Source organism: Agelaius tricolor, unplaced genomic scaffold, assembly GCF_023055355.1.
Source record: "Agelaius tricolor isolate 1412-34295 unplaced genomic scaffold, bAgeTri1.0.p SCAF_3, whole genome shotgun sequence".
Classification (NCBI taxonomy): domain Eukaryota; kingdom Metazoa; phylum Chordata; class Aves; order Passeriformes; family Icteridae; genus Agelaius; species Agelaius tricolor.
In genome coordinates this window covers 32,376,536-32,399,270 of record NW_027269263.1, presented here as the reverse complement: position 1 = coordinate 32,399,270, position 22,735 = coordinate 32,376,536, and the positions used below count along the sequence as shown (strand labels likewise).

Below are 22,735 nucleotides of genomic sequence, written 5' to 3'. Positions count from 1 at the left end.
GAAAATTCTTAAACATGCTTTCTTCTTCCCATACTCTGTTTTGTCTGGATTTGACTTAATATGATTATTTTTCATTTTGATATTGCTTTCAGCAGGAGGCTGGATAGACAGCACTGCTCTCCATGGGATGCAGAGAAGAAAGGAACTGAAGTCTCCTTTGTGTTTCAGGCTCTCTTACATGGTTTGTCTCATAGTTGCATAGCACACCCCACACCCCAGACTGGATGTGAGACTTCAAAAGGTGATGCATATCTGAACACAGAAGAGTTTGGCCTCAGCTGATCCAGAAGCAGTGTCATGGTAGTGGGCAGTGCAACAGGGCTGAGCTGCAGGACATGCCCACCTGCTCGCCACACTTGAGCGGTGCAGGTAACTTCATGTGCATCCTGTTCTGTTCAGTGCTTGAGACAAAACACCTCTCTCTGCTGCTGCTGCAAGGGGCAGATGAGATGGTTTGAGCTATGCTTGTAGGAAGCTGCTGTAGCCGTAATGGCCTCTTCAGCTCCACACTCACTAGGCAGAGGAATTTTCCTCAAGGCACACATGGGACCTGGAGGCACATCTGGAAGGGAAAAAGCATCTTAAGAAAAAAATTTTGCATTTAGTCTCAGAGGAAGAATTTGAGCCACCTCAGAGCATTTCTGTTTTCTACTATGGTTTTGGGGGTTTTTTGAGGGCATAATAATTGTAATAAACAGTAACAAATGTGAATTTTCCCTTCTTTGACGGAGGACAAGCAATGAAAAAGTGGCAATTGCTCTTTCTCTGCATCTCCCTCCAACATTTCCAGTTATTACAATTTGTATCTTCTTTTCACTAGTCCATCAGTTTGAGGTGATGTCTGGAAATGAATAATCATTTTTCTTACCACTGCATCCTCAGCTTTAAGAGGATTCTCTCCCTTTCATGTTTAGATCTTTCATTTTCTGCTTTATGCATCCTTAAAAGACCAGAAGCCTTTTCCCTCTGCTTTTTAATTTACTTAGGAAAAGCACATTAATTAAACAGTTACATTTGGTTGGTTGAAGGTTGCACATGATATTTATTTAGCTGGAGGTTTATCTGGCTGTCAGAATAACTCACTGGAGAGATCACAATTTGATAACAATGCCGGTCAACCAACGTGACCTTCAGCAGGACCACCTGTGGTGGACCTTGTGAGCCTGCCTGTGGCACTCATCCCTGCCTTTTCTGGCATGATTTTATATTCTACTGCACCTCAGGCACACAGTGTGTAACTTCTGTCAAGCCTTCAAGAGACCAACAGTGTGACTCTGAAAATGCTGATAAATATACAAGATAGGATTCAGAAATAGCCATGTTACCTCTTCTTCTAAGGTTTCCAGGACTGTAAAGGAGGGAGGACTGGAACAACCAGACAATCAATTTATGGAACACTGAAAAGGTCAAGATATTGTAATATGCTGTATTGCAGTGAATCTATGGGATATTAAAATTCAGATGGCTCATTCCTAGAAAATAATTGCAGTTGTGCAAATACAGAAGCACAGATTTCCACCGTGGTGGCAATTACACAAACAAATGGATCTACTCCAATTAGAGTCTGAGACAAACATTCTTGTGTGATCTTCTTTGGAGTTTGTATATTTGGATTATGAAGTTGTTCCACTCAAGCACAGTAACTTAAACTGATAACAGGGATGGAATTCTTCCTCCCTTCTTCTTTCTCATAAACAAAATGATGAGGAAACATTAACAGTCAGATCAACCTCTGCTGACCTTTTCCTTCAACTGTTGATATGACAAAGTCAGGAGCCTCTGTACATTTCAATTGTTTTGTTGAGATAAGGAATTTTGCCACTGACTATTAGCTTTATTTTGACAAGCCTCTCTTATTTTAGCATAGAGGGTCCCAGAAATTTAGCTGGGAACCATTTTGATATACAGGAAAGATGAGGTTTCTGGTCTATAAGACCCTGTATCTCTTATAGGCTTTTGAGAACAAAACCCTTTTTCTACGGGATGCAAATTCTAAACCTCTGGGCATTGCTAGTCTAATTGACCCTAAGTGATGCCCAACATTTTTTAAATCCTTACCAAAATCTGGACCTACAGCTACAGCTGAGGCTGCAGCAGGAACACATGGAACAGAAAGGATATTTTATGTATCTTGCAGAAAATAATCTTCCCAGTATGTCCCTCCTCTCAGTGCTTGCTTATATTAAGCACTGAAAGTCACAATCCTCTATACACAGCAGAACTTGACTATTTAGAAAGGAAATAATTCAGCCAGCTAACCCAGACAGAGAATTGAGGAATTACTTCAGGAGAAATGAGGAAGGTGATGTCTGCCATTTGTCTTCAGTTACAGGAAGAAATAAGCCCTGTCCCAAATTAAAGCAAGAGTTCAGGCCTCTTGCATTGCAACTATGAACAAAGTTGGAAGAGAATTCTGGAAAGAGCTTCTGAATTTAAATACAGAAAATCAGAAGAGACCCAGGTCATGTGAGAACCAAAGAACTGAAAGATTAACAAAGGAAGCTAAACAATGTCCATGTCATCCCAAGATGTCCTCTGATATCCATGGCAGAATGGTGAATTTGACAGAAATATATTTACATCTACCAGGCAGATATCCAGTTATAGGAAAAAAATTGTTTGCCTACGAAAACGCTGTTTGCAGTAAAAAAACTTTGGAAACGAATTTCTAATATATATAAACTGTATGCAAATTTCCAATGTCTATAAACAATTCAAAATCATTCTTCAGGATATCTTTACTCTGTGTATTAGGAGGCAAAATTTCCAATGTCTATAAACAATACAAAATCATTCTTTAGGATATCTTTACTCTATGTATCAGGAGGCACAACTTTTATACCACTTTTTTATTGCTATATTTGTGATATAACTGTTTTGAGTGTTAGTTTAACTCAAATAATTTAGCTTTCCTTCTGTTTTATGTTTAGAAGTTTGGGGGTTGGGATTTTTTGGCATTTGGAAACAAGTCAACTGGAGAGCATTTTCTGTGCCATCTGAGGTCAAAAGTAACAGCATGGAGTCAGAGAGGGCCATTCAGCAGGCAATTTGTACCCCCAGTTGGGTATCCCTTCTGTTGAACGCAGCTGGTATAAACCATACAGGGTCTGGGGCTAATAGAAACAGCAGAAATTAAGAAAGTGAATTTTCTAGAAGAGCTCTAAATATAGAATACTTTGAGTATGCTGTTAAAGAAGTTGTGAGTTTGGTTCAGGGGAATGCAGAGTTGATCCTTTCTTCAGTCATATTGCAATTGCTAATACAAGAGGAAATAGATGTTTAAATCACTTTTTTCCTGTAAATAGTCTGGTTTTAGATACTTCTAATAGATTGTTTTGCAGCCATAGTGTGATAAAAACCAAAATTGTTGAAAAGATCAGCTTCATGTGAAAATGGGACTTGGAAAAAATGGTGCTTCTTTACAAGTATTGAAGTTGTGCTCTCTTCTTTAAGTAACTCCAGCTTTAGAGCAGGTATTTGAAAATTACTAGTGAATTAATCATAGATACGTCCTTCAGCATTCTAAAGAAACGTCCGCACTTTGAGCCATTTTGGAAGCCCCAGCAGCTCTGTGCAGTGCCTTCTCCATGAACAGCCAAAAGTAAAGGTGCTGGAGACTCTGTCTTCACTGAGAAAACCCATTTCAAAACTTGCTCAGACTATTAGATCTTGGAAAATCACATTTGTCCAGATTCTGCATTTGTCCAGATTATTGCATTTCAGCAGTTCTGTTTTTTCTGAGCCCATCACTGCGCACTCCTGTGCACCTCCACCTTTGCAGGCAGCCAGGCCTTGCCTTCCCCCAACAGGGAAGAGGGCACGATGATCCCCAGCTACGCAGAGATCCAAGTGCAAGGTCAGGCCTTTGTTGTTCCTCTGCTCCAAAGTGGTATAAATGCTGGAAACTGGGGAGGGAACTTTCCTCTCCTTAGTTCTCAGTTACTCCCCATGTGCTAATTAATGATGAAATTTTACTGCCTACACTACTAAGGGACATAGATATGCAAAAATTTTGCCTACAGGGCTTGATAAAGACATTACAAGACTATATCATGAGTAATTAGGATAAAACATATAATTGAGAAGATGCTCATCAAGTGAACATCCTCCAACAAGTACACCAGGACTTATATGAGTTTATTCAGGAGTATGACTAGGCATAAGTGGCCAAATTAAGTTTGGCAGACAATTTAAATTGTGTTATTTCCTAATTGTGAAATGCTTGACTTTATATTTTTCTTTTCCCACATCTGTGTGTGTACATGTGTTTGTGTACATGTAAACAGGAGATCAGTACACATGATTTGCTTTCAGTGAGGATTAGAGCCTTCTGGGGATTATTCCTGAACATTAAGGAAAAAAGCTTTGGTTCTTGCTGACATCTTGGAGAGGAGAAGGTGATAAGACATCACAATATAGCCAGGAGTTCTCCAGAATACAGAAGCTATATCAATATGCTAACAGAAATCTGGAAACTACTGCAGCTATTTTTTTCCCAAGGCAAAACACATTTTCTCTCTCCTATTTCCCCTCCACAATACACGTTCTTGTGAATTTGCCCATGCCTGGTGTTACAACAAAAGAATGGAAGTAATTTTTCAGGCCACATTGCCTCCCATGAGATGTCCCAGCCACCTGAAAGCAGTAGTGCTTTAGTCTTGGGTTCATGTGTGTCCTTGTGGAAAACATGGACATGCCAGTGGATGGTGACTCCAGTATCACACTTAAAAATGGAACATACTTTCAGCTGGAAGATACAGGCCTTAATCAGTGACCATTGTAATATCAACAGTGTTTCAGAAAACTTTATAATAAGCTCAATTTATGGAAAAAAAAATGCAGAAAATCACCTAAAAGGGCCAATGATGCAGAAAGAAGGAGACTGTCGAAACGTGGAAGGAGGAGGGTGCTTACCAGGTGGCTGCACTTAAAGAAAGAAGGGGTAAGGGAATCCTAAAAACAATCAGGTGATCTGAAATATCCAGTCATTCTCTTGATGGAGACTGGAATTGTCTATTCTTGATAGACCCTTCCCTTTCTCTTTCCTTTCCTTCATTTCCCCTGAAGTGCATTCAGGGTGCTACCTCTCCTAAATATGTTGTGTCCATGGTTTTGGAATACATGTGCAGTACATCTAGGCTTTGTCCTCCTGCTGTGCACACTGTCCAGTGAGGATGTGGCCTGGAGCTCAGGCTGAGGGTGACAAACTGGAAATTGTGAGGAAAACTTTCAGCTGACAGTGGAAGGAGGATGTTCTGTCACAGAGCCTGAAGGAAGGTAGGCAGGCAGGGAAGGATCTTACAAACAGCCACAGCAGGTGCTGGGGAATGTAAAGTTCAAGTGCAGAGGTGCAAATGGACTTCTGGCATTAGTAGATCTGGAAGGAGTTCTGCAAATGTGTTACTTGTCCTGCCCAGTATCTTTGCAGAAAGAAGCCACAGAGCTCCCCTATAGGTTCACCTGCAAGATATGAAACACCTGAGATTTACCAGGTTATTCTCATCTAAAAGCTTTTTCAGATATTAAAGGTTCAGTTGTTATTTTTCATTCGGACATGCCAATGTGTGATTCAAGATTACCATGCTTTTCATGGCAAGTCAAAAAGGTTTCACATTTTATTGTATAGCAGGAAATACTGAGAATATTCAGAATGACTAAGTTAAGATTTTGAGACAAACCTTTGTATTTGGTGTTTTCAAACTTTTTAATATTGCTGTAGCAAGAAGCAGTTGGTTTAATACAGCATCCTTTGGGGAGGAAGAAGCACACTCTTCTGCTGCCACTTGACACCAGAGTCATATAAACAGGTTTTTGTCTGAGATGGGAATTTAGCAGACAAAAGGTGCTAATGTATTTGACTAGCAACGTTTAAATCTTTATGGTTGATAGGAGACGCCTTTAGTCTTTGTAATGAGGTCACGTGTCATATGGTGATGTAATTTTAAAAGGACTGAAAGCCCACAGAGACAGTACATTACTTTGTAAGTTTGTCATTGTTTGGTCATTTACTTACATAAACACATGTTAGCTAAGATAATTGATTGTATTTAAATATACAAGCTAAGATGCTGCAATTTCAAATTACTGTATGTCCTGAAATAAATTTAATCTCATGTCAATGATACCAACATACTTGTTTGTAGCTCATGTAGAAGAAAATTACAATGTAACTGATGTATTGAAGTTTCATATATTAAAGGTATAACTATGCAGTTTATTCTAAAGCTGTGTGAGAATCACATTTTTATTCTTCACCATGCTTTGCTAGTCAATTGTTTTGGAACAAAGGGAAAAATAGACAATTATTTAGATATTTTCTGTGTAAAACTACAAAAGCCATTGCAGAAAAATCTTGGTGATACGAAAATTTTCAAGATACTTCTCTGCTTTGGAATATCACTTCTTACAGGACTAGAGGACTGGTTACTGTTTTGCTCTCAGACACAGACTCCGAAAACTGCTTGAGGCATAAGATTAAATAGTTGGGCCTAGGAAACAGAAAAATATTCTATCCATTTGCAAAACCTTTTACAAAAAAGACCAGCAATTCCAGAGTAGTCATTGGCAAAAAGGAGGTGGGAGCCTTGTGCATGCTGCTTTTTGTTTTGGTACCAGGCTCTGCACCTTGCACTGACAGAGTGGCTGAGCAGAGGTGGCTGGACCACCAGGTCTCATCTTCGTGCTGGTGAAATGAAATTACTCCACGCCACAGTGAGAAATACTATGCTAACAAAACCATAGTTCTGTCAGGATGAACTGCATCTACATCAGAGGCCTCTGCTGGCACAACTCTGCTGGGTAAAAATTACACCTCTAACCCAATTAACCTTCCAGGGAGAAGTCTTGCAGCACAGAGACTGCCGAGATAACTCACTGCTCTGTGCCTTTCATGCACTGAAAGAAATAACCTCCAGGTTATCCACTCCAGGGACTGTCATTTCTGAAAGATGTCGGTCACCCGGGATCTTCGGTCATATATATTTGTAATTCTAATTTTAAGATACTCAGCCACTCTCTTGTCTCACAGCTTTAAGAAAAGGCAGCCTCAGATGTCCCAATATGTTTTATGGTGTAAAGTATGGTGAAAATCTATCCTTATTTATTTTCAGAGATATTTCAAGTGATGGTGGTATTTTGGTAGGAATATTTCAAGTTATGATGGTATTTGGCAAACTGGATTCCTGGACAATGTGGCTGTCAATTCTTGCCTTTGGTCAGCCCTTTCTTATTTCTTAACACTAAGCCTAGTTCTCACTAGGCTGTATATTTTATGCCTCTTGCTTTCTTAAATAGAAATGACTAGCTGAAATGTCAGGCATTATTCGTAATGGGGAAATACCACACAGCTCAGTAGGAGGGGTTTTTTTGTTTCTTTTATTTATTTTTCACTCCTCCATCCAAACATCCCTCGGGTAGCTAATTCCCTCACCTCATGAGGTGGTTTCAGCTGCAGCTGTGCTGACCAGCACTGATGAATATTGGTGCAAAATAAAGAGCTGCAAGGGTTGACTGGCTGATAGACTGGAAAATGAAGGTTTTTTGAAGACCCACAGGTATCATGGGAACCATTAACTGCAAGCTATCTTCCCTAAACCTATGACTTGCAAAGTGCTCTTACTCTGGAATGAATAAATGCACATTTTTACTCCAGAAGGGGCTCCTTTTCTTCATAGGTGTTTAAGGCAATCATCTGAAAACTATTTTTTCCCCACTTTTTCCCTTTCTTGGGAGCTGAAGCACATATAGTGTTAGACTGCAACAAGAGAGCAAAGATGGGGTTTTCCCTGTGTTCTGCAGGCAGCCATTTTTCAGAGCTGGAATAACTTAGAAGCCTCATTCCCCATCGACAGAAACTTGTGGAATATATTCTTTAGGGGTGAAAACCCATGCTTTGGGTGGTAGTTCCTGAATCAGCTGCAGCACCTGATGCTGCTGGAGCAGAGAGAGGGCTTGTGGTGGAAAAGGGCTCACACGGGAGTGGGGCAGAGCAGAGCAGCATGTGAGGTGTGAAGGTGGGGACAGATAGGGCAGAGTGAACTGGTGGCAAGGGCTGCTAAGCTCTGTCCACCCAGTCAGGCCAAAGTCTGCATGGGCAGTGGCAGCTCTTGGCACAGCTCTCTCCACAGGTGGCCTTCAAACGGATCCAGCCTCCAGGCTGGCCAGGGTGTCCTGCAGGCCAAACTCTCACTTCTCAGAACAGGCAGGCTTGACAAGCGCTTCTGTTTATGAATAAGGGACACAGGCAGGATGATTTGTGTCAGAACTGTTTGTTGTATTTTTTGAGTCTTTTAGTTGCAATGTAAAAATTGTGATTTCCGGGCTGGGGTGGTTAGGAAGTTTTCAGCCCTTCCTCATGCATTTTATACACTTTTTTTCCCTCCTGTCTGCCCTCACTGCTCACATTACAAAAGCTCTCAGAGGCTGGGGCTGCTTCTTACCCGTGTCTGTGCAAAGCGCTCGTTGCAACTGAGCTCTGTTGAGGCCTTTGGATCCTGCTGTTACGCCTATAATAATTCACAACGCCCAGGGCTACGCACAGCGAACGCGCCGCTCCTTCATCGCCGTGTCCCTGCGGATGCCGTATCTCGGCGCACCCGCGGGAAACTTTTGGTTACGAAGGCACACCCAGCCGGCCCCGGGCGGCGGGGGCAGCGGCGCCCGGAGAGCACGGCCCCTTTAAATTCCAGCTGTGCGGCGGGGGGCAGCACCGCTGGCGGCGCGGCGCGGGGCTGGGGCCGGGGCCGGTGCGCGGCGGCGGAGAGCAGCGCGCAGCCCTGCGCCCGGGGAGGCAGCGGCTCCGGCGCCGCGGTGCCTCGCGGAGGCGGAGAGGATGAGGATGGCTTCTGGCTTTTTTTTTTGCCTCCTCGCGACGATTTCCATAGTAACCTGATCGAGCGGTGCAATTTCGGAAACTGGGGTGGCTTTATTATCATTTTTTTCCTCCCCGTTTTTTTCCCCCGCTTCATCCCACCGCTCCCCGAGGAGTGCCGGCCGACAGGTAAGGTGCCCCGACCCCGCGGGGGTGTTTCCGCGCCGCCGAACTTCCCAGGGCGACAGCGGCCAGGCGCGGGGTCCTGCCCGCGGGGCTCCGCCGTGCGCGGCCGTGGGCAGCAGCAGCAGCAGCAGGGGCCGGGGCCGCAGCCCGGCCGGCTGCCGGGGGCGCACGTCGGGGCGGGGTGCCGCGGTACCGGGGAGCCCGGCGGGGGGTTACCCCCCGAGGAGACCGCCGAGCTCTTTTTACCCTCTTTGTTTGCTTGCTCCCAGAGAGGGTTTTATTCTTCCCTTTGTTTCTCCCTCCTTTTCTTCTTCCCCCCCCCACCCGCCCGCCCCTTCATCGCTCCCCTGCCTGGTTTGCTTCCTTGATCATCTTTCCTTCCTCCTCCCTTTTGTGAGGGTGAGAAATCGCACGCACTTCACCTTAAAATCTGCGGCGAGCGAGGACACAGCCGGCCGGCTGCCCGCTCCCGGCGCGGCCGGTACCTGCCGCATCCCCCTCGTCCCCTAGCCCGGGCCGTGCCCCCCGCCCGGAGCGCCCCGCAGCCTCTGGAGCCCTCCACTGGGGCGGGCAGGGGACCGCCCTCGCCCGTCGCGTCGGAGAGGAGAGGGGCAGAGCGGCCCAAAGCATCCCCCAAGCCGGGTGTCACGGTCTGGGTCCCCGAGAGGGAGAAAGCACATCGTGGAAACCTGTGAGCAGGTTAGTCTAGAAGCTTCTCCCTCCATGACCTGCTCCTTGTCCACCTGCCTGTGCCCGTCCGGAGAACTTGGGGATGGGGGACACGTCTTGCCACTGCATCGGCGTTGGGTTGGCAAGGGTGCTGATGGCCCCGTGGGTCCTGAGCCAGCCAGCCCTGCTCCACTGCCTTCTCATGCAGCCGTACATTTTCTCCCCTTCCTGGGTGGGCAGCACGGGGAAGGCCCCAGCTGGTTTGGGTTAGGTGCTGGGGACTCTGTCCAATTGTGATCATGCTTGGTTGGTAGTGCCATGGCTCTTGCCGGGTGGTAGTTGTTCACCAAGCAGGTCTCCAGTAAAACTTACTGTTGCTTACCATCTTCCCTAGTTCTCTGGGTTTCATCCTGAAATGGTGTTTTTGATTGTGACTACATTATATTTTTTGAGGGGGGGTGAGTTGGGGTGGGTGGGAAGAGGGGAGTGTTTGTCAATTTTTACATCATTTTGCACTGAGCACAATGAATAGATTAGTCTGCTCAAGGCTTTTTGTTTCTGTCATAAGTGATCAATAGTCATCTGCTGGTAAGATGATCTTATTACAGAAAAAGCCAAAGTGCACGCTGAGAACAGCTGAAATACAAGGTCAATAACTCTTGGGTTATCAACAGTAAACCTGCTTTGCATATTTGAAGGTGACGTATTTCTTTCAAAGTAAAGGCAACTTCAAGCCTTTGATGAGCTTTATTTTCTGTGCAAAACAGTCAACGTAGAAAACAAGCCTTGCTTCGGAGTAGTCTACTCATCCTTAAACATCCCCAGACCTCATTTAATCTTTCTCTTTAGTGAAGGTGGACGGGAATTGCAGTCCCCTTAGGTGAGAAGAGTTTTTGTAGCCCCCGATACAAAGGTTGGTTTGTTCCTAGTGCCCAGCAACTGCTACAGGCTTTCCAGACACAAAAGAAAGGCGTAGTCTGTGGCCTGAAGATCGTGCATGCTAAAAAGGCAGTCAGCTGGAGGGTATCACAGATCAACAACCAGCTCCGCCGCCGCCGCCTGGTAACTGGCTTCACTCCGGGAGATGTGACAGCGGAGTGACACAGGGCAGCGGTGCCCAGGGGCCGCTGGTGGCTCAGGGAGGACTGCCATAACCTTCGGGTCAAGCCTGGGCTATGAGGAGCCGGGGCTGCGAGAGAGGGAGCCTGGACAGGAGGAAGCACGGGGGGCAGGTGAGGCAACCCTTGCAGAGAAGGCATTGGATTACAGCACTCAAGCAGGGGAATGGAATAGGAAAAGGGAGCAGGGCAGATAATCGGCAGGGGAAGAGGTTATGCGGGGACTCAGAGCCTAACATAAAAAGCTTGAAGTAATGAGTTTAATCTACGAAATCTAGTTCTTAAATTGTATGCGCTTGCCAATTAGCTAACCATTCTGCAACTCAGAATGGAATTCAGATTGTATCTTGGTAAATGTATTGACTCTGAAGTGCTGCAAGGAGAAAAATCATTCTTTCCTCTTTCCCCTACTGTGGGCTTTAAATATAAAAAAAAAATCAGATCTGAGAATTGAGGAACCTTTTAATATACTTACTTTCCTGAGTTCACATGCTATCTAGCCTAGACTACCACAGTTAAAATCAAAAACTCCTATGGTAATATGACTTCAGGAAGCCAAATTCAGAACAGTTGAAGGGCTTTTTACCAGTGAATATTGCCATGCATTGTGAGGAGGGGTCACCATCAGTCACAGAATGGATTAAAGTACAGGAGATGTGAGGCTGTTACCTTGCAGGGAGAAAAGCACTTACAGTATATTGAGGGAACCCATGGCCCTCTTGGGGTCCTCTAATGAACACTTAAACATTACATGTGTATAAAAAAGAGTTGCAGCATAACCTTTATTCTCCTGTAATAGGGAATGTGTTCATGTATGTATTACTTTGTGTGTGTCATAACAGCTTTCAAAATGGCTGAATGATATTGATTCAACTAAAAATACTATGAGAGAATAGCTGAAATTAGTTTGAATTTCAGTTTGAGAGAATTGTAAAAATAATGTCAGTTTTACATCACTGGACAGCTAGCTGCAGTAATTCATAGGAACTAACAGAAGCCTTCATAAAGCTATTGTTTTATCCAGCTTTTACTGGTATGGACTTAGGAAAAGTAGGCATGAGTCAATGCCAGAAATTGCCACCAAGACCAGCACCCTGAGCAAGAATATTTACAGCTGTGTTTCAGAGTCTGGGAATGTTTGCTTTAGATGGCTGGCAGTGCTGTGATTTATACTGCAGAGGATCAAAAATTCATTATGTTTGATTGGTAACACAGGGATGTAATAATACAGAGTTTCTCTTTTTCTTGGAGAAGTGTTATCTAATTTGTGCTAAATTTTACATTTATGCTCCACATTGAGATGGATCAGAGGTGTATGGCTGGGAGATGTGTAGCTGGGTTTTTTAGCAGGAATCTGACTTGCACTGATGCGTATGCATTTTTCTGTACTAATCTCCTTGTGGTATTGCCTGCACGTGCTGATGAAATAATCTGCCTGAGAGCTGTTAGAATTTGTATGTAAGGAGCTGGTTTGTTTATATGTAGATCAGTTATTACTGCAAAGATAAATGCATGCATGGAAAATTGTTATCACAGATGGATGCTGGCTTCTGAAAACTGGGCCTCTTTAAGATAAACTTCATGTATCTTGTCAGAGAAATAAGCAAGATGGGGGCAAAACCACTACTGAGTTTTTTATTACGTTCTGCTTATGCCAATCAGTATAATACACATTGCAAGGACCTAATACTATGCTTGCCATGAAAAGACTTGGGATTTTGTCAGTGTCAAATGAGACCCACATTCTCACTGTCTGCCTGACAACCGTTATAAGAAATACCATGGTAAAATTTCCTTGCAGAAAGACTTTGTAAAATATGTAATTTGTATTGGTAATTGCTGTATGTTTTGCTTGTGCTGTAGTGTTTCTTTTCTGCTCTTGAAAATGACTGCATACAAATAACACCTCCTAGTTGGTTTTTTTTTTTTCCACTTCTGTATCTATATTTAGAATTGTATCTATTTAATTGAGAGACAAATGTTCATCTGTTAGCCCAAAAAAGACAGATAGGAAACTGGGAATGTGAGATGTCTACTCTTCTCAACTGGACATTAGCAGACCAGGGTTCAGCTTTGAGTCCCATCTCTTAGCATTCCAAGCTCACCAGTCCTTGTTCCTGCTTTTAGTCCTCTGGATTTGGACTACCTTGAGGTATCACAGAAACCCTGTGCAGGACAGAAGCATTTAAAAAGTCAGTCCTTCTTCTGACAGAGCTTCTTGGTCCTCACTAGCTTCTTGGAGCACTGCTTCACATGGTTGTCTGCATGCAAATCAGGTGTCCTCTGGGGACAGTGTTGGATGGTGCAAGCACTAATGCGCCCTTCTGTGCAAGTGTATCAGGAAACTGTATGCAAAAAAGGCTTTTCCCAGGGATTTGTCTGAAAGGGAGCCAATGGATCTTGAGATCCTCTGAGGTTTGGCTGTTAATTTTTGTGGGTGGAGATGGTCAGGTCTCTCAGGAACGGGCTGGTGAATGTCACTTACTGCAATGAGTGGTTCACAGTGTTTTAAGTGGAGTCTGCAGAACAAGTCAGGCTCGTGGCTCCACAGAGCAAATGTGTTCCACATCCAGACACGTACATCAGGAGACGTATTTCAAATGAGACAGCAGTGTCCTTCTAGACTAATTCCAGCAGACAGAAAGGAAATGTGAGCAAGAAAAATAAGGTCACACCATTATGTTAGTGATGACTTTCGATCTCTGGTGACTTTCCATCTCTGAACTTAATTTAAACAATAATAATTGCATTCTGTTACACCACAATGCAGTCATGACTGTTTGGTTTACTTGTACTGCAGCAGTAGGTGCTAAGCTCTAATTTGAAACAGAGGTGGTCCCAGTTGATTCTTAGAGGATAGCCCACTGATGATACCTTTTAGATGGAACCAATGCAAAAAATTGAGAAGTAACTGAAAGTTGGTGAAGTAATAGTGTTAATAAAGCAAGTTAATATTTATACCAAACCAGAAAAATATTTACATAAAGTTAAAAAAAGCCTAAGCACTATTAAAAATTGTAAGAGAGAATGCTTGACTGTGAGCTGACAGAAATAGTAGCAATTGTTGTTTCCCCAGATTTTAATCAATCTCTGTCAGTATCAAATAGAAAACATGAAATTTTTTTTGTTATTTGGAACCATGCTCCTAGAGAAATAAAATGTGATCCTGGAGTCCTTTTAAGCGGGATGTCCTGCAGTGTACTAAATAATTTGATTTAGAGGGAAAATATATCAAATATGTTTACATGTCATAAAAAAGGAGACATTTTTCATATTAGACTTATTACATATAAATATATATCTTCTACATATCTTCTTTGTGGAAAATGTGCTGCTTCTCTCTGTGTTACTGACATTTTCATTAAGAAGATGATAGATGCTACTTGAAACAAAATATTTGGCTGAAGAGAAGCAGAATCATTGTTTTAGGTTTGGGAAGAAATATCTTCCATAAGGAAGATGCTAAAATCTGTTAATGAAGCATTAATTAAGTTTACAGTTACAAATATGAAATTATGGTGCAATTACCTTTTTCAGGAGTCATTGTTGTATTAAGGGTTCTGTTTTGTTTATATTTGTCTTTTTTCACTGTGATGTCAATTAACTCTTACAGGGAAATGTTACTTTTTTTCAAATGTGTGTAACATCTAACTTTTTCTGGCCAATTTTTTCATTTCCACCTTGTTTTTAAATAGATATCCATGTCTTTCTTTGTGTTAAAAAGAAAGCCAATCCTAGGTAATATGGCAACTTGGAAGAGCATGTCAAAACCAAAATTGTTTATTTGTTCACTATGAACAATTCTGTTTACTGCAGATGAATGGGTTTTATGGTAAAACTCCAGCTGGACTATAAAACTTTCATCTGTGGACTATGTCCTAATGTGTTGTTATTAAGCTTTAAAAATCAATAAAGCAGGATGGAAGTACATTAAATTGGCAAAAGTTAAAATAATGTTGAGGAACTGGCAGTTAAAAATTGTTGATGGAACAGCTGATGAATTTACAGAAGAGCCTAAGATGATAAGGGTTGTTACAATCTATTTAAAACCATTGTGAATTCATGCAGTATTGCTCTTCTGGAGGCAGCAAATCCACATATCCTTACAGAAAGTCTTGACTCACAACAAAGCTGATTAGTCATCCAAGACACCAAAATAGTTAAAGCAAGAGTCAATATATCTTGGAATATACACTGGAGAATTGATGCAGTTATTTGAAGGCATTTCAGCATGCATAAGGCACTGAGTTACCCTATAAACTATTAGGCAGTATGGAACTCCAGTAAAATCACAATTATTTAATTCTAAGCTTTAGCTGCTATCATACATTTTGGGGCATTACTTCTTTAAGATATATGCGTGAAAACTGAGAAATATCATTTTGAAGAATGTAAGAAAGGGGTAACTAACTGCATGTAGGAATTGACTCAGTAAAAGTGAAAGCAAGTGAAATATGTCATCCCTGCACTGATGCACACACCAGTTTTAGGGAAAAAACTTAGCAGTTATTTAGTCTGAAGCAGTAATAAATGAACTAGGCTGTTACTTTAGAGGGTCTGGGAGGAATTTGTTTATCTTCTGTGGCTAGAAAACACTGTTTATGTAACCTGTTGTCCTTTCTCTTGAGTATCAAAGCAGTCCAGTGGTTCTGTGTCACCATGATGCAGAGGTAATCAAAGCAAACCTTCAGAGACTGTCACAACATTGTCATTATTTTGGCAGAGCATTGGAGATAATTTCAACAAAGAGGCAAAGAAGCTCTGCATTGATAAGTAGGTTTCAATCTGGAGAGCTGGGTAAAAATAAACAGTCCCAAGTGGTCCAATACCAGTTTAAAACCACCCTGCTGAGACTTTTATTGTTAGTAGAATACAGTGACCAGATGATGAATTACTTCTAAATAAAAGCAATGTCCATTTAGCTTTTTTCTCCCTCCCTGTATCCAACACTAACACTCCTACAATCTGTGCTAAGGCACATGGAGGAGAAGGCAGTGACTGGAGACAGCCAGCATGGCTTCACCAAGGGCAAGTCCTGCCTGACCAACTGAGGAGCCTTCTGTGATGGAGTGACCGCATCTGTGGACAGGAGAAGGGCTACAGGTGGCATTTGTATGGACTTCTGTAAAGGCTTTGATGCAGTCACCCAAAACATCCTACTCCTTAAATTGAAGAGAAATGGATGTGATGAATTGTCTGTTAGGTGGATGAGGAATTGGTTGGATGTCACACCCAGAGGATGGTGGTCAGCAGCTCAGTATCCCAGTGGAGGTCAGTGACAGGGGCTGTCCCCAAGGGGTCTGCACTGGGACCAGCACAGGTTAATATCTCCATCAGTGACATCGGCTGTGGCACTGAGTGCACCCTCAGCAGCTTTGCAGAGAACACCAAGCTGAGTGGTGCAGTTGAGGGATTGAATGCTCTCCAGAGGGATTGCAGCTGGAGAAATCAGCCCATGGGCACTTCATGAGGTTCAACAAGGCCAAGGTGCTGCACCTGGGTTGGGCAACCCCCAGTAAAAGCTGAGGGATTGAGAGCAGCCCTGCTGAGAAGGAACTGGGGATGCTGGCAGATGAAAAGCTGGATGTAACTGGAAAGCCAGTTGTATTCTGGGCTGCAACAAACACAGCATGGCCAGCAGGTTGAGGGAGGGGCTTCTGCCCCTCTACTCTGCCATAGTCCCTCATGGTACCACATGGACTGCTGCATCCACCTCTGGAGTCCCCAGCATAAGAAGGACATAGACTGTTGGAGGGGTCCACAGGAGGGCCATGAGGTGATCAGAGGGATGGAGCACCTCATGTATGAAAACAGACTGAGAAAGCTGGGGCTGTCAGCCTGGAGAAGGCTCCACAGACACCTTATTGTGGCTTCTCAGTACCTTAAGTGTACCTTACAAGATGGAAACAGACTTTCTAGCAGGGCTTGTGTGAAAGGACAAAGGGTAATGGCTTTAAACTAAAAGAGAGTAGATTTAGATTGGACATAAGGATGACATTTTTTACAAGGGTGGTAGGCACTGGAACAGGTTGCTCACAAGGGTGGTAGATTTCCCATTGCTAGAAAGTGCTCAGGACATTTTGAACTGAAAGACATTTTAGTTAGTTTTTAATAACTAGCTAAAAGGAGTTGAAAGAAAGGACTTCTATAAGAATTTACTGTAAATGTAGTACAAGGACTGTACATGCTCATACATGTAAGCAGTTTCTCACCCTGTGTTATTAATAAACAGATAAAGACAAAATGATAGTCTGCATCACTCAGCTAGGTTTGACTGGTAAATGGGAAAGTGTTATGGAAGTCTTGCATGTGATAGTGGCACTAAAAAAGATGCAAGTGAGCATTTGAGCCTAGTGTTGACACCCTATTAGTTTGGATGACAGTGTACTACTAACATTTAAATCCACACTTTCTGTAGTAACTTTTAAATGATGCTTGTGTCCTTGTGATTATTTTGTTATCTGTAGCTGCTCATTTTTATGGAGTCAGTTTTTAAACACTGATTTTTACCCTGAGTCAGTTTTGACTAAAGCTCTGTAATTTGTTTTTTAAAGGTCTACTACATTAGAAACAAAGCATAAATTTCCTTATTTACAATAAGTTGACTGTAAGATAATTTTATGTGATCTCATCCATAGAAGAATCAATTCTTGCTACATTCTAGCCCATGTCCTTGCTATTCATTTTGTATGCCTTGATAGAAAATAAAACCTTTGATTTATATTTTCATTTGGGGGGAATTGACAAATATCTCAGTTGTAAGAGAACTTTATGGGTCTACACCAAATACTGTATCCTTTTCTTGCATAGCATATTGCAAATAGTTTGAGTTACAGGTAAAAACCAAAGCTCCTTAAGTTATCTTTTGGATGCAAAATAACCAATTTGGGGACAACTGGCTGACTATCTTGAAAGCACTATCATATTCTGGGGTATTTCCTTGGTTTATTTCTTAATGTAATTTTTTTATTTATTATTTGTGATCTGCCATAGAAAGATAGGCTACCATACTGGTTACACACACTGAATAACTGATGGCTTAAATGTTGAACAGCAAAGTAGTTAACAGCTTTCAATCTGTGTAAAGTAAAATCAGTTTCCCTAGTTATTAAGGATCATTGCAAGAATTTGCTAGCATCAACAACATGATTAAAGACCAGATTAACATCAGGTGTGAGTCCATGAAATTCCCAAGTGTAAAAATTTACAAGCACTTTTTAAAGCATATAGAATGATGTAGCTAAAGGCTCTTGTTGGCAATCTGCTCCGCCCTAGTTTACTCATCCTCTGCTCATGCTGATGAAAACTTCAGTGCAGTAACTTCATGGGACATAATTCAATGATGTTAAAATAGGATAATTTATTCCCTTCTCTCTCACATTTTATTTCTTTCTATTAAATAAATTTCAGGCTTGGAAGTAACAAGGGAGTTGAGTTCGTGACCTGCATATAGCTGAGATTTACCTGCAGATTGTTGCCAGTCCCATCACATGCTCCTTCCATTTTCAAACTGCTGTTCTCTCTACTAATATCACATTAGTTTTTCATGCAAAGATTTTTAGGCTCCGAGTTCCAATATTTTTCATTTTATGATGATCAGTCAATGCGTGCAAGTCAAATCCTGATTTATTGCAGCCATTAGGTGGCAGAGATTCTTGGGTATTTGAACTGTGAGCACTACATTTGCCAGAAGCAGATGCTTCTGATGTTCCAACATGCATATTTTGTGATCTTTACTCAGTCAGAGCCGCAGAACTGGTATGTCCTTCCTTGAAGAATGAGAGGGGTGAGCAGAGTTTCTCTCAGGAGGGAGACAGAGGTGGCCTCAGGAGGTTCAACAGACTGTCCCTTACAGATAGAGTGATCCTAGATTAAAGTAACAATGGCCTCAGCATCATCTCTTAGCTCAGTTTCTTTCTTTTGTAGGATGTGGACTACCTGGCAGTTTCTCTGTAGCCCCAGTAGGAGAGTTTCACATGACAGAACACTAAATGAAGCTTGGTGTTAGGTTCCTCCCTGCTGCTTCCTTGTTGCACAGGCACACAGGATTTCCAGTGTGTACCACCAGCTACTGCATAGGCTAATGTTAGCCTAAGGTTAACTCAGTTATTAAAATGCATATGCACTGCTGATAAAGTTAGCACTATAAATCCTCACATTAATTTTCTGAAAATGTGTGACACATTTTGAGAAGAAAAATGGAAAAACTAAAAAATGCATTTTCAGAAGCAGTGAGTAATGGAAAGTTAAAGAGGGCCCAAGATGTTTGTTTCTGTTTCTCTTTTAAGCCCACTTCCCCAAATTGCTGAATAACAGTGTATTTGAAAAAATATGAATGCCCATTCCTAGCTGTACATGTGTGTATTAGCTCCTGTGTGTACCCATGCTATTTTGGGGGCAGAGAGGACAGAACCAGTTCTGAGGTGCTTGAGGCATAATCCTCCTTCTACCCAGCCCTCTCATCCATGTCTCCTGTGAGATGAAATGACCGATAGTGTTAAGTGACCTGTGCTACCACTTTCCACTTTGAGATCCTGAAATAGATTTTCCGTGTGTCTGATGTGAAAATCCTGACAATGCCCTACAACCTTTTGCCTCAAGCATGCAGGAGAGCAAATAGCAGATAAGAAGTTTCAGGCAGAAGAAATCTGTCTGCAAAGCACTGGAACATGCAACTTTCCACATGGCATAAAAATGGCCTCCCCTGACAGATTTCTGGAGTTGGCCAAAGTAATCATAAAATGTACATCCTGCTGCCCATGTGGAGGGCTTTCCCATCCAGGGCAACATGAGTAACTCCACAACAGAAGAGTATTTAGCAATAAGGTTAACAGACTCAATATAATGCAATACAATAAGGCCAGAAGTTTTAAGGAGACTTGTTTCGGACTTATATATCACAGACTTATCTCTGGTTTTGAATATGACTTGTCATCTGAGAGTATTCACCAGGAAGCTTGTCTGGATATAATCAGAGGTCAGATCTTTTTTTTATCTACCTGCTAAAATCAAAGATGTTCAGCACAAGTTGCTACTCTTGAAGAGCAGTTAAAAATTTATCTATTTCTTTAATTCAGCAAAGCACGTGTTCAGTAGAGTAGAATTAAACCTAATGAGGAACCTGCAAGCTCAGTCTGTCCAACCAGCCTTGATGTGCCAGAGGGCAGAGATTCTCCTGACTGAGATGTACAGGTGTTTAAATCTCACTGCTGGGGATTTTTTCCTAATTTCTAACATAATCACTTAATGGAGTTTGAGAAATATTTTCTGAGTAAACACAGTAGCCTTTGTTTTCACTGCTGAAAGGACGACTTGGGAAAAATCTTGGTTCAGTAAATACAAGTAATGATGTTAGAGATTTGCTTAGTATCATGAAGACAGTTTAGGGAGAATTAAAAAAACATCAGTGCTAGAAATGAAAAAGATGTATTTTACCAATAGGTTCATTCTACCTTTTGGGAAAGAACAGAAGAAAAAATATCTAAGTTATCTTTTTACCCTTTTGGTACCTTTCCTTATTGATATGGAAATGCTTTTGAAATTTTTCAAATACTGCTTTATATTTTCTAGAAAAGTGGAGAACATATAGGAACAATGTCTGCTTTCCTCTCTTTTCTTTTTTTTTTCCAGTGAATATGATAGAACACACATTCAGAGAGGGATTATTTTGTCCTGGTTCCATCCCAGCCCAATATATTTTTTTTTACTGAAGATTTCTGGCAGCCCTTGAGATAGCAATTTTAATTAATGGCCCAATTATTAAGAATATACCCACTCAGAGAAGCATTCTAAACAGCACAATTGTAAAGGTTAATTGTTCAGATATAATTAGAGCCATACTCTATCCTGAAAAGTGCTTGTGAATTTCTACAGTCACATTATTTAAATCATTTAAATCTATCTTGGATTAATGCCATTATCTCTAAAATCAAAATCTCCTCCATAGACCTTGGTTATCCTCTTTCTTATGATATTTTTGTTGTGTTATGATGTCAGTGTCTTCAAGGTAATAGTGAAACTGGTCTTCTAATCTTTAAACAAACAAACAAACAAACAAACAAAAAAACCCAGGCAAACCCTTTAGAGGAGAAATGAAACAGTATCTTCTCTCTAGTGGTCATTCCCTTCAGACTTTGGAATAGAAGGCAAAGCCTGTTTTCTATGCAGCAGTTTCCTGAAGATTAACTGCAAAATAATTACTACTTTTCAGTTGTGTGAATAACCGAGACACCAGGCAAGAATAGTTGGAGGGGTGTTGAAAGACAGGGAGGAGGTGATGGTGTTAATGGAAAAGAAGTGGGTGGTAAATGCACATTAAAGACCCTGGGATATTAACCTTTGACCTGCACATGTTCTTTATTTCATTCTTGATTAATGTTTTTAAAATTTAGAAGGAAAGGCACCTTTTGGCCTTTTAAACGATGCACACCTTCCACAGTAAAACACTTCTCTTTGTTTTGTTTTTGTACTGGAAAGGGGAAAATCAAATTATGCTATTCAGGCTCCCAGCATTTGACTGCATTTATAGCAGTAGTTGATGGCCTCTTATTTGGAGCCTGTGTGGTTTCATTGGGAGTGCAACACATGCTGCATTCATCCAGAGGATTAAATGAATTCTCTGAATTAGGAGGTGACCTTGTCGAGCACAATGTGTTTAGAGATGTGAGGTATTGGTTCTCCTTGCTTTTTAGGGAATTTTGGTGTTCAGGTTTCTTTTTTTTTTGTTTTTTTTTTTAATTCCTGAAGTTTATAGGCTGGCTTATTCACTTTCCCTTTCTTATGTTTTTGGGTGAGTACTGACAGTATTCTTAACATGATGAGATGTCAATGTCTTCCAGATACTAGTGAAACCAGTGTTTTATCCTTCAAAAAAAACAAACAGTTGAGCATTAGGCAAAATTCTGCTTCTGCCACATCTGTAGGGTCCTCCTGCTTCCCAATGGAAACCACTTGCAAGAATCCAGTTTGGCTTATAAACCTTCAGTCATGCATTGAGAAAGGCTGGTTCTAGCGTGGATGAATTGGGCTAAGCACTGCTCTGCTGAACAGTCTCCTTATATTTCACATTTTAACTCACAGTAATAAGTAAATTGTCATCTTTTATGTGACCTTGTCGTATTTCCAGATCAGAATCAATGTGATCAGTGCAATTTACTTGATATGGTATTTTACACGACCACCTTAAAAAAAAATCAAATTCCCACTTTCAATGTGAGATATTAAAGAACAGATTTTTTAAGGTTGTTAAAGGTCTTTGGTACCAGGTTCCCATTGAATTGTGCAGGTCTCTGCTGTAGCTGTGAAATTCAAAGGTCTTGAAGGGGAAACAATCCCCATTTTCATCCAATCCTTAATCCAAATTTCTTTTAGCAATACAGCATAACAATATGTAGATACTGTTTTACTATAGATGTTCCTCCTTGCATTTCAACTGTCTTCTACATATGCACCTACAATGAGCTTTGGTTTGAAAAATCATCATAATGAAATTTTTTTTAGTTGTAGTCTTTAGTCTGTTTTCATAGCATGCAGTTTTATTTCTGTAAACATCAGATATTCATATCTGTTATTTATGTAAATTTCTCTGTCTGCTATAGGTTTGCAATCTTTGCATATTCTCTATTGAACTTTGATTATGCTGTTTGTAAAACATAGACAAGAATTTAAAGCCCATTCCTGGTGATGATGAAGCAATTTCTTGCTTCTCTGAAGTATACTTAATCTTTTAATTTTATCAGAGGTGGAATTTAAATAAATACATCTGCAAAGCTATCTGAATGAGGTTGTTTTTGTTTCTTAAGGACCTTTCAGTAAAAGTAGTATGACTGAAAAGAACTGCTGTGTGTGGGAGTAGTGCTTGAGCTCCTGATTGCTGCCAAAGGTTACTGGAGTGAAGACAAATGAATCCTTCAAGGCAATTAAAAGTAATATAATTGGTGAAACAGAAGCTGCT

General features: G+C 41.4%; 1 protein-coding gene across 2 annotated transcripts in view; it reads left to right on the top strand.

The window, feature by feature from the left end:
• The first annotated feature begins 8,541 nt into the window (after positions 1–8,541).
• The window catches only part of NAV3 (neuron navigator 3), a 511,162-nt gene continuing 496,968 nt past the window's right edge, over positions 8,542–22,735 (top strand). Inside the window, exon 1 of one of the 2 annotated variants that reach the window (XM_071423373.1) lies at positions 8,542–8,998. The gene's annotated coding sequence lies outside the window, so the exon portion shown is untranslated. Of the gene's footprint in view, positions 8,999–9,433; positions 9,695–22,735 lie in introns of those variants that run through there. The other variant, XM_071423374.1, reaches the window with a different exon arrangement.